This window comes from Pseudophryne corroboree, chromosome 8 (genome assembly GCF_028390025.1).
Source record: "Pseudophryne corroboree isolate aPseCor3 chromosome 8, aPseCor3.hap2, whole genome shotgun sequence".
Lineage (NCBI taxonomy): Eukaryota > Metazoa > Chordata > Amphibia > Anura > Myobatrachidae > Pseudophryne > Pseudophryne corroboree.
Genome location: NC_086451.1, coordinates 431,354,729 through 431,366,370, shown reverse-complemented (window position 1 = coordinate 431,366,370; position 11,642 = coordinate 431,354,729). Strand labels below are relative to the sequence as shown.

At 44.0% G+C, this 11,642-nt stretch overlaps 1 pseudogene; it reads left to right on the top strand.

Moving 5' to 3' along the window:
- Nucleotides 1-11,318: 11,318 nt before the first annotated feature.
- Nucleotides 11,319-11,437, top strand: LOC134950020 (5S ribosomal RNA; annotated as a pseudogene).
- The last annotated feature ends 205 nt before the right edge of the window (nt 11,438-11,642 follow it).

Below are 11,642 nucleotides of genomic sequence, written 5' to 3'. Positions count from 1 at the left end.
CTCCTTATGGTGATGTTTACGGGGGCCATTAGTGCCAATTCCCATCTTGTAAATCTCGCTGATGAGACGTGTCTGGTTTGGGCAGAATTCAATAAGGCTGATACTGCATGTGGCGTATGGATTGTGAGGTTGTGGCCTAGCACGACATCTTCGCTTTTTGTCACTAGCAATGCTATCGCAGCAACACTTCGCAAGCATGTGGGGAGGGATCGCGCTACCGTGTCTAGCTGAGCGCTGTAGTATGCAACTGGCCTGCTGGCATCACCGTGTTTTTGGGTTAGTACACCTGCCGCGCAACCAGCACTTTCTGTTCCGTATAGTTCAAAGGGTTTCCCATAGTCTGGCATACCTAGTGCTGGTGCCTGCGTTAGGCACTGTTTGAGTCTCTCAAATGCTGTTTCGGACTCGTCTGTATGCGAAATCCTATCAGGTTTGTTTGAGGAGACCATTTCCTGCAAAGGTAACGCCAAAATGGAAAACCCTGGGATCCAATTACGGCAATACCCACACATTCCTAAAAACGTTCTGATCTGTTGCTGGGTTTGTGGCAGAGTCATGTCTCTAATTGCTTGGATTCTATCAGCGGTCAGGTGTCTCAGTCCTTGTGTTAGACAGTGTCCCAAATATTTTACCCTAGTTTGGCATAATTGTAACTTGTCTTTGGACACCTTGTGTCCTGTGTCTGAAAGATGAAACAGGAGCTGTTTCGTATCCTTCAGAGATGCTTCCAGTGAATCTGAACACAGTAATAAATCGTCCACATACTGTATCAATACTGATCCACTGTCTGGTTGGAAAGACTGTAAACAATCATGCAAAGCCTGAGAAAATATACTTGGACTATCTATGAAACCTTGGGGTAATCGAGTCCACGTGTATTGGACTCCTCTGTATGTGAATGCAAACAAATATTGGCTGTCAGGGTGCAGAGGTACCGAAAAGAAAGCGGAGCAGAGGTCAATAACAGTGAAAAATTTGGCAGTGGGAGGGATTTGCATTAGGATGACAGCTGGATTTGGCACTACGGGGAACTGACTCTCAACTATTTTGTTAATCCCCCTTAGATCCTGCACTAGTCTGTAACCCCTCCCCCCACTCTTTTTCACGGGGAAGATGGGACTATTAGCAGTGCTGGACGTTCTTACCAGAATGCCCTGTTGTAGCAAGCGCTCTATTACTGGGTAAACTCCTAACTCCACCTCTGGCTTCAGAGGGTACTGTGGGATTTTTGGAGCTATCCTACCATCTTTTACTTGTACAACTACTGGAGCTACGTTTGCCATTAATCCAGTGTCTTGTCCGTCTTTTGTCCAAAGTGACTCTGGTATCTGAGATGTCATCTCTTCTATTTGGGATGGATTCCTATTTGTCATAATGGTATGTGACATTAATTTTGATGGGGAGTCTAACATGTCTCGCACTTCCTGAGCGTGTTTCTCAGGTATGTCCAAGAATACACCTTCAGGAGTACAATAAATGACGCACCCCATTTTACACAGTAAGTCTCTTCCCAGGAGATTGGTTGGTGCCGATGCAGCCAGCAAAAAGGAATGCTTGGTATGCAAAGGCCCTATTGTAATCTCGGCTGGTTTGCTAACAGGGTAGTGCTGGACTACTCCTGTTACTCCCATGGCTGGAATTGTCCTACCAGTGGTTCTCATGCCCACTGTCGAATTTATCACTGACTTGGCCGCCCCTGTGTCTACAAGAAAGTTTAAAGTTTTACCAGCTACATTAATTGCGATCTCGGGTTCACTTCCAAGATTGGCAATTAATTTTACTGGCTGCAGATTACAGGTATGGCCACACCCCTATTGGGTATGGTGACCTCCCTGAATCCCGCTGGCAGCAACTACTTGTGAGGGAGATAGTTGGGAACTACCAGAGGCATGCCAGTCTCTGTTTGGGGGATATCTTTTTGTTTCCCCTGTATGTGGCTCATAACTCCGTTTCTGCGGACCTTGCTCCCAATGTCGTGTGTCGTGTCGTTGTCTAGGGGTTTGGTATGAGTTTCGTGGATTCTTTACTCTACAATCTCGTGCCATGTGTCCCTGTTTGTGACAAGAATAACAAGTAACCATACTTGACTTACCCACAGGATTTGGTGATACAAACAAAGGCTGCCTTGTGGTCAGAGCCTGTATACTTACTGACATTAATTTGTCACCTTGTTGTTCCCTATGTCTGGTGATGTTTCTGTCGTGATCAATAGCAGCCTTTCTCAAAGTAGCCACAGACAGACCTCGCCAACATGGTTGCGTGGTCTGTACCCTAGTCTTCAATGACTCTTTTAAACCATCCATCAGTACCGATACTGCTACTTCCCGATGGTTTGTGTCTGTTGTAATGTCCTCTATACCTGTGTATTTTGCCATTTCTAATAATGCTCTGTGAAAATACTCTGCAGCTGTCTCTGACTCCTTCTGTTTAATGGAGAATATCTTATTCCATTTAGCTACTGCTGGGAAATACTCTTTTAGCTGCAAGTTTATTCTTTTCACATTATCTTGGTTGTACACATCTGTAAGAGGTACATCATGACCTAGTCCGCAATCAGCTAAAAATTGAGTTGCGTCGACATTTGAGGGTAAACATGCTCTCAGCAATATCTGCCAGTCTTTATTGTTGGGCTCTACAGTGTTACCTAAGTCTCTGATGTATTTTTGACTGGCAACTAAGTCTTTTCTAGGGTCAGGAAATTCAGACACTATGGTCCTTAATTCCATTCGGGAAAATGGAGTGTACATGGCAATGTTCCTAATGGGAGTGGCTCCTGATGCGTCTGTTTTCCCATTTGGCACTGCTATTACTCTAACAGGTGTAATTCTAACAACCTCATTCTGTGTAGATTCTACAGGCTGTGGTGAAATAGTTTCAGCATAATGCATGGTGCCGTACTTACCAGTTGATACGACCTCACCTATCCCTCCGCTAGGGGCCTTTACTAATCTCGTGGGTGGAGCTGTGCCTACTGTGGTCTCTGCTATGGTGGCTGCTAGAGAGAGCGCTGAAATCGTTGCCGATTCGTCCTCTTGATCACACTCCTGAGGAAAGTTCAAAACAGGGTACAACTTGCACGGGTTAATACTTGCATGGGTTAATGGGTTAACATTATCATTAACATTTACACAGTTACTAAGTGATTTTGTGTTACACCTTAGTGCGTCTTTCTCCGCAATCAACTTCTCTCCTGATATGTATGGTGGCGGCGGGGCCGTGGCAATCAGTTTTCTGTTAGAGCCAGATCCCGCCGCCTGAGCCAAACCTCTCTATATCTCACCTTCCTGTTGCCACAACTGTAAATAATCATAATGCTGGATTCGTCTCTTTGTTGATTTTATGAGACATATCCTCCTCCTTAAATTTTGTAACACTTCTGAGCTGAAGCTCCCTATTCTTGGGAATTTCTCCCCGTCATGTACAGTCATTCTCTCCCATTCATCACATAAAGTTTCTGTGTGACTTCCATATTTCTCACACATTATATACCTGGCCGACCCAATTGGTCGGACCACTGAATCAACCCGAACCGAGGTTGATCGTCCCCTACCTGAACAAGTGGCCCCCATAGTTCGAAAGTGTTGCTTTATTTAGCCAACCCTTTACGCAAAACCAAATGCCAACAATAGGCTGACGGTGGCGGTTTACCGAGTACCCCACTCACTCGCCCACGCCGACCAATACGACCTGATCACACCGATATGGTGCTGGCGTACTCGACCTAGGGCCCCTGCGACCTGAACCTCTATTTACTGGAACCTGCGAGGGTTATCCGAAGAACACTTACTCTTTCCAGTAACTATTGGTTGCTGGATAGTTCCTGAGTGAGCAGCGAACTTCCCTTAAAATAAAAAAAATTACACAAATCACGTTAGAGTGTACAGATAGCGTTTGTGACCCCTTTACTCTAATGGTATTAGGTCAGATTACTAACTACTGCACACACTTACGTGCGGTCCAGTCGTTCAGTACACAAACAACTAAGCTTATGTACGGAAAGACCAATGGAATCGAAACTTACGACTGCGAATTCCTTCAGCCAGAGCTTATATGGCCTATATGGGTGTTGCACCAACCCTTCTCGGTGTTGTGCCTGTGAACTGTATAGCGGACTTCCTTGTCGGCTGTACCTGGACCTCCTGGTCTGTTACAGTATGACCTCCTGGTCTTGTTACAGTATGACCTCCTGGTCTGCTATACTCTAATGCTCAAAATTGTATTTAACCAGAGATGCCTCCCTAGCCACCGTGCACGTCACTTACACGCATGTACCTCACGAGTACTCGACTTTTCTTGTGGTTCAACCTTTAAAAATTGTAAAAACACTCACTCATCACATGTACACTTTTGTTTCTATTTCTATTTCTGCGCAGAAATTTTTCTTCAGATCAGGTGTGTTACCAATTAGGAGCAGGATCTGTTAACTAAATTTCGGACACCCAAAAATAGACTTGCGTTATTTCTCGCCTCGCGTTATTTATCGCTTTGCGTAAAAAAAATCAACTTATCGTGACTTGAGCTACGTGGGCGTAACCGGACGCTCCGTTGCGTAACGTACGCTGCGTGCGTCGGCCTTTGGATTGCGTACGCAAGTCTTTGTTAGAGACACGTATACGCAAAGCAAAGATCCACCGTAACACAATTTATACTTTTATCAATGTAGATGATCCTTGATCATCTACCACACAAACACACTGACTTCGCCTTATCTCCCAGGCGAAACTGTGTGTTTGTCTATCTTTTAACTATATTACCTTTACTCTTAAACTATGAAATAACGGCAACTCTCTTTTAGCACTTCTATCAACTATAAAAACTGGCAGACAGGAGAGTGATATACGAAAATGAAAAAGAAAAAGAAATGCAGATATATATATGTGTGCGTGCTTGTGTACGCAAGACAGAAAAATAAACAGTTTTAAAAGACACTAGCGTTTTGTTCTTACCTCCGGTTCCCGGATTCCTTCAGCACTCTTTACCTAAGTGAAGCAGACGCTTATCCTGTCAGCACTACGATGGATACAACCTCCCGCCCTTTGCTGAGGGATAATGTCTGCTGATCTACCTAGTGCAGATATGTGAAGGACGGGCGAGCCGCCAATTGATAAAGCTGAATATTTATCGTATATAAAACACCTTAAGAGGTCTAAGAACACTGTACGTTATCTACGTAAGAAGTACCGTAAGGGTACGCAAGTTGTGTAGCGATCGCTCAACCGTAGTCGAGACGCTCAAGCGTCACGTTCGCTTACGGCCCAGTGATCACAGGCAGGGACGCTATTGGCTGCCGACTAACGTGATTATTCGCTATAGCGTAGCGTACGCTCGGGACCACGAGGAGATCACCAGCGGTGCAGACGCTTACAACGTTTAAACCTTTATATCTATACCTTTAACAGTGAGATACACAGTATACCTTAGTGTAGAGACAGAGTGTAAGTGCAACCTGGTGTAACCTGATTAACTACAAAGCTGCTTGAGCGTCACCGACGCTCAGTGAATACTTAACACTAAAAAGAATACACAGATACCTGGGCTTAGGGTCCGAAACCTATTATATGTATTATAACTATTATACTTGCAAAAGGAATCACAGTACAAATGATACACTACAATATAACATAAACCAACTAACCAGATAAACTACACAGGAAATACTATACAATACAATTAAAGGAAAATACGAGAGAAAGAGTAGAGAGAGAGAGAGATGGAGAGAGAGAGAGAGATGGCTCACAGTAAGACAATATGATTACGGAGAAAACTTACGCACAAGGGGAACGATCGCATGCGCCTCGATATCCAGCTCCCGATTATCAGCAATGAGAACCGTTGAAGAGAGAGAACTGGATACGGTCGGCCTGCCTATTTATGCCCCACACACAATACAATTCAATGGTCCCTACAATCTCATTGTTCATTGGACACAGGAATTCGGCTTCGCACTAAAACAAAAGGTCATAGGTTGATTCATACAGGTGGGCTGTGACTATTTCCAACTGCTCAGGTGGGAGGGAAACTGGGTTTCCCGCCGCATGGGTAATAAAGTGCAAATAAAGTAAATGTTCATAAACTTCTTATGTCCATAACTATTCGCACGAGCGATTGATCTGTTTCAAACCAACACCGGAACATTTCTAATTAAATATTCTTCCGATGGATACTAAACACCACTGTATTACTCCTGTCTGACCCTTCGTATCATACAAAGAGGGATTCCTCTGTTCATAAACATTCTATATTAACCAAACTTTCAGAATCTATCAAAGGGACCATGATCTACAAAATACATTATTAGTGAAAATATGTAATGATTGAGTCGCACGCTACGATCGCATAAACTCTACCGTAAATACGCATACCATGCGCCTGCGGGTGCCCGCGACTGTGAGTATGCGCACGTACGGGAGAGCGTACGCATGCGCAGCACGGACCAGTGTGAGGTGCAAATATGGCAGTGTGTATAGAGATATTTTTCTGACTTTGACACTTACTAGGATCAATACTACTTGAAAAGCCTGTTTTTATTTGTAGAAAAGCACCCTCCTTAAAAAATCAGCTTGTAAGAAGTAGTATGGAAAATTATTAAAGACAGAGTGTGAGATCAAAAGGTTTCCATCATTGCGATGACTGTTTGATGTCTTGGAAATTAACTGATTTTAAAGTTAACAATCAAACTTATATAATAAAGAATTTTGTAACATGCCACTATAAGAATGTTATGTATTTGTTAAAGTGTGCGTGTGGCTTATTTTATGTAGGAAAGACCAGTAGATGTTTAAAGGTTGGCAGAGCATATCTATAACATCCATAAGGGTTTGTATAAGGGTTTGTATACACATACTGTATACTTTAAGAAAACTCATAATTCAAAGGAGTGTTTTTAAAAAAGTTTCTGGGGGATACAGGTAATCCTACTAAATGGCGAATCAGCATATTGGGCCTAATCCAGAGTTGATCGCAGCAGCAAATTTGTTAGCAGTTGGGCAAAACCATGAGCACTGCAGGGGGGACAGATATAACATTTGCAGAGAGAGTTAGATTTGGGTGGGGTGTGTTCAAACTGAAATCTAAATTGCAGTGTAAAAATAAAGCAGGTAGTATTTACACTGCACAGAAACAAAATAACCCACCCAAATCTAAAGGGGGGTACTCACGGAGCGATCGCTGCTTAAAATCTAAGCAATCTTGCTTAGATTTTAAGCAGCGATCACTCCTTGTGTACCCCTCTCAGCGATAGCGATGCGCAGCCCCGGGCATCGCTATCGCTGGTGCAAGATAGGCCAATCTAGCGGGTCGCTCACTTCACCCGCTGGGTGAAATGAGCGCCCCCCCCCCCCCCCCGACGCGCACGCTCATCGCGCTGTGCTGAGCGGGGGGAGAGATGTGTATGCTGAGCGGTTCACTCAGCACACATCTCTCCCCACATCTGCTAGTGAGTACTGGCCTTAACCCTCTCTGCAAATGTTACATCTGCCCCCCCCCCCCCCCCCCCTTGCAGTGCACATGGTTTTGCCCAACTGCTAACAAATTTGCTGCTGCGATCAACTCTGAATTACCCCCATTGAAAGGAAATTATCTCAAACTGAGATGAGGTGGATTCACCATTTAGGCACCCTTGTATCCAAGGGACTGAATGGTGAGTTTGAGTTTAAATGCTTCTTGCCCTGTTTCACCTTCTATTGTGTATATCTATACACACCTGCTGCTATGACCTGTCATGCCTTTTGCACTTTATTCTGTTCACAGTTTGTGTTACTGTATTAATTATTGCTTTTATTGTGTTTATTGATACAAGTATTTTTTTATCTTTTTGCATGTAATGAATAATTCTGAGGATTTAAAACGCTGGATTATCATATTATTGGGACATTTTGAGTGGCACCAGTATACTATTATTATGTCATGCCAAGATGGACTTAAGAGCTCCCGGATATGTGTGAAGCCACTGTGGAACTTGCCGAGTTGTATACTTAACATGGGCAAAACATCTCCATCTGACTTTTTATCAGGCTCTCTAGAGCAGAAAGCGTCAATACATTAGTCGACTTTGCAAAATGCTACAGCCGCAAACATCGGACATTTTGCCGTTATTGGCTCCCATTACATCCTAGCAATAGAGTAGAGAGAGTTAAAGTACCAACCAGTCAGCTCCTAATTTTCATTTTTCAATAACAGAAGCAGATTGGTTGGTACTTTATCTCTCTCCACTTTATCACTGTCCAAGTCTTAGTATGCCTGCCCTGAATAATTTATGATGGGCTAATCAACAATCAAAATGTCGACAAGCTATATGTAGACCCCGAAATTTAGACACCTTTATGTCAACCATGGTAAATTGCTACTTAAAACCATTTTAGGCACAGCTGTAATCCAGGGACATGCAGTCAGGGGAGGCAAGGGAGAAAGAGTCTCCTCTGTCATAATGATTGAAATAATGCAAGGAAGATATGTGTAACACATATTATGGGCGGGATCCTATTGGGTGATATTCAGTATGCCGGCTGTTGGGATCCCGGCGACCAGTATACCGACACCTATTCTCCCTCTTGGGGGTTCACGACCCCCCTGGAGGGAGAATAAATAGCGTGGTGCGTGTAGCACGCCACCGTGCCCGCAGTGTGGCGAGCACATCGAGCTGGAATTCCAGCGGTCGGGATCCCGGCGCCAGTATGTTGGCCAGCAAGTCATACCACACCCATCCTATTAGCCCATAAAAATTAGCACCAGTGAAAACGCAATTTTTCAAACGTTTTATTCAATTTTTCTTGTACCTCTCCTATAGTTATGCAAGGAAAGCCCACATGTTCATGCGAAAATACGTAGGGTCCACAAAAAGTCACTGCCTTACGTATGTTCAAGGCCATGAACGCTAGAAAAAAGCCCACTTATCACAGATTTGGGTTTGCCTGCTTTAAGCGGGTGAAACCAAACACCCAATAAGCGCCGGCATCGGGGCTAATAGGACAGCCCCCGGCGAGGCATTTAGCCATGGTAAATGACCGTGGCTAATTGGATACCAGCCTCTGTGCCATAAATATCTTCTTTGTATTTTCCTAATTTTTTTTTGAAAATGCAGCCAAAACTGGACAGGAGGCAGCGAGCGCTCTGACTCCTTCTGACAATAGTAAAGTGGCTGAAGCAGGGGGCGTGGAGAAGCCACGGACAATAAAATCCCATTAAAAAAAAAAAAAAGATAAGAGCAGCTGTACATCTGCCTCGTTGACAGAGCTCTGCTTTCAACCCACATCAAGTACAACCTGTCAGATGTTATCGGACAGCGCTGAGCTGAAACTAATTCCAGCTGTCACTGTCAGTGCTGATCACCGTCTCTCTCTCTCCCCGCACATCATGTTACTCTAGACCAGGCTTTTTCAACCAGTGTGCCGTGGCACACTAGTGTGCCGCGACCAGTTGCAAGGTGTGCCTCGGAGACAGAGCAACTTCCTGTACAGTGAACTGTTGGCCCGGGCTCTTCTTAGAGGATCAGTCATGCTCCGGCCGTGAACTATGCCTTGATGACGCGGCAGTGGGATATCATAGGTCACGGCCGCCACGTCTCACCACCCAGCCAGCCCACCCACCTGCATACACATCTTCCAGTTCCCGTCCGCATCCACCGCTTTCCCTGCCCACCCACATCCACACCTGCCCCACCGCCTGCTGCTCAGTATTCGCAGCACTCCACTATGAACAACCCCCGTTACTGAGGACAGGGAGGAGGACAGCTGACCGGTAGGGGCTAATATTTATTGTGTTATTTCACCTGTGGGGAACAATAGGATTTATGTGGGGAGAATAAGGATTTATGGGGGGAACAATGTGAATAATTCATGTGGGGAGCAATGTGATTGTTTTTTCTGTGTAGGCCAATGTATGTGTGGATTGTTTTTTCCTGTGAGGGCCAATGTGTGTTGTTTTTTTTTCCTGTGGGGAACTGATAGTGCGCCTTGGCAATTTTAAAATATTGTTCAGTGTGCCGCGAGTAAAAAAAGGTTGAAAATCACTGACCTAGAGGTTTAGAAGGAGCCTCAGCACTGCATCCCTCAGCATTATATCGCACAGCAGTGACAGCACCTTGGCCCAAGATCTCTGTGTAATCCAGCGGGGACTCTATAGGAACGGGTTGCCGGTCACTAGGGTGAGTGGTTCCTTTCTGCCCGGATTGTCAACCACATAGCCACAGTTTCCTCATCCCTACCACATTCCAATTTTATTTAACATTCCTCAGCAGCCGACACGTCTCTGTGACAATATCTCTGTCACAGCAATGTGACTCCATAAATGAAAGTATTAACCCAAATTTGTATTTTTGCACAAGGGCATTACCCACCCTTTTTTCCACCCCCTTGTGTGCCTCCCCAGTCACCACACGTCACTGCTGTAAACATGACATACTGTAATGCGTAAATGGTCCGGTTTACAGTTGTTCTGCCGTTGCTCATAAAATGCTTTAAGCAGCATTATATAGCTGTCAAAGTCATACGTCTAAGTCCTGGGATCTATATTTAGCTTATCGTCATATTGATTGTAAACAAGCTTACTACATCCTGTGGTTACATATGGAGCAGGTTTTGGAAGCCTTTTATATACTAAAACATAATGCGCTCAGATCTATTGCAAAAAGTTTTACTGTTTTCTCTAAATTAAAATTAAAATTGTAGTTTTTTTTTTACTTTTTTATTGCACTTTCTTGGAAATCACATTGGGGGTCATTCCGAGTTGATCGCTCGCTCGCTGGTTTTAGCAACCGTGCAAACGCTATGCCGCCGCCCACTGGGGAGTGTATTTTAGCTTAGTAGAAGTGCGAACGCATGTGCAGCCGAGCTCTGCAAAAACATTTTGTGCAGTTTCAGAGTAGCATTTGAACACATTTGCAACTTTGATATTTCCTTATCATCCACTCAGGCTGTATTATTGCGTTGATATATTCAATGTTTATAATTATTTTCTGATATATCCAATGTGTTTTTGGAAATTAACGTAATCACCCTTACGTTAATTTCCAAAAACACATGGTACCTTCAATTACAAAGATATATTCCAGTAATTAGGACATATCATTTTGTTTATTGTCATACCACAATTTCTTTGTGGGAAATTTGGCATGTGTTCTCACCTGAATTCCTTTGTGGGGGATTTCCCATAAGAGAAACACATCATTCTGCACCTTTTTACTCATTTATATTGTGGTGTCTCTCGTTCAAGCTGCTTCTTGGGCAAATATTTGGCTATTGACAACGCCATCCATTGGACCAATGTGTCCTAATTAGCTCAAGCAGTAGCCATTCCCCCAGCAGACAGGCACTCACCTGACTTTCTACAGTCATACCATGCTGGACATGTCCGATCTCGTCTGATCTTGGAAGCCAAGCAGCATTGGGCCTGGTTAGTACCAGAAAGGGTGACCCTCTGGGAATACTGGGTACTGTAGTATTAAGGAACATACCTTCTGCCGATCAGTAAATTCCACCACAAGCAATCTTTGCAGCATACTTACCTTAGCTGACTAGTCCATCAGTAGTCCGGATTTATAAAAGCCGGTTTATCTTGAATCTCTCTTATGAATATACAGGTGTATATTTATTCATAAGTTGATGGAGATAACAAGAATTTCTATATATTTTTGCTTTTGACAAACG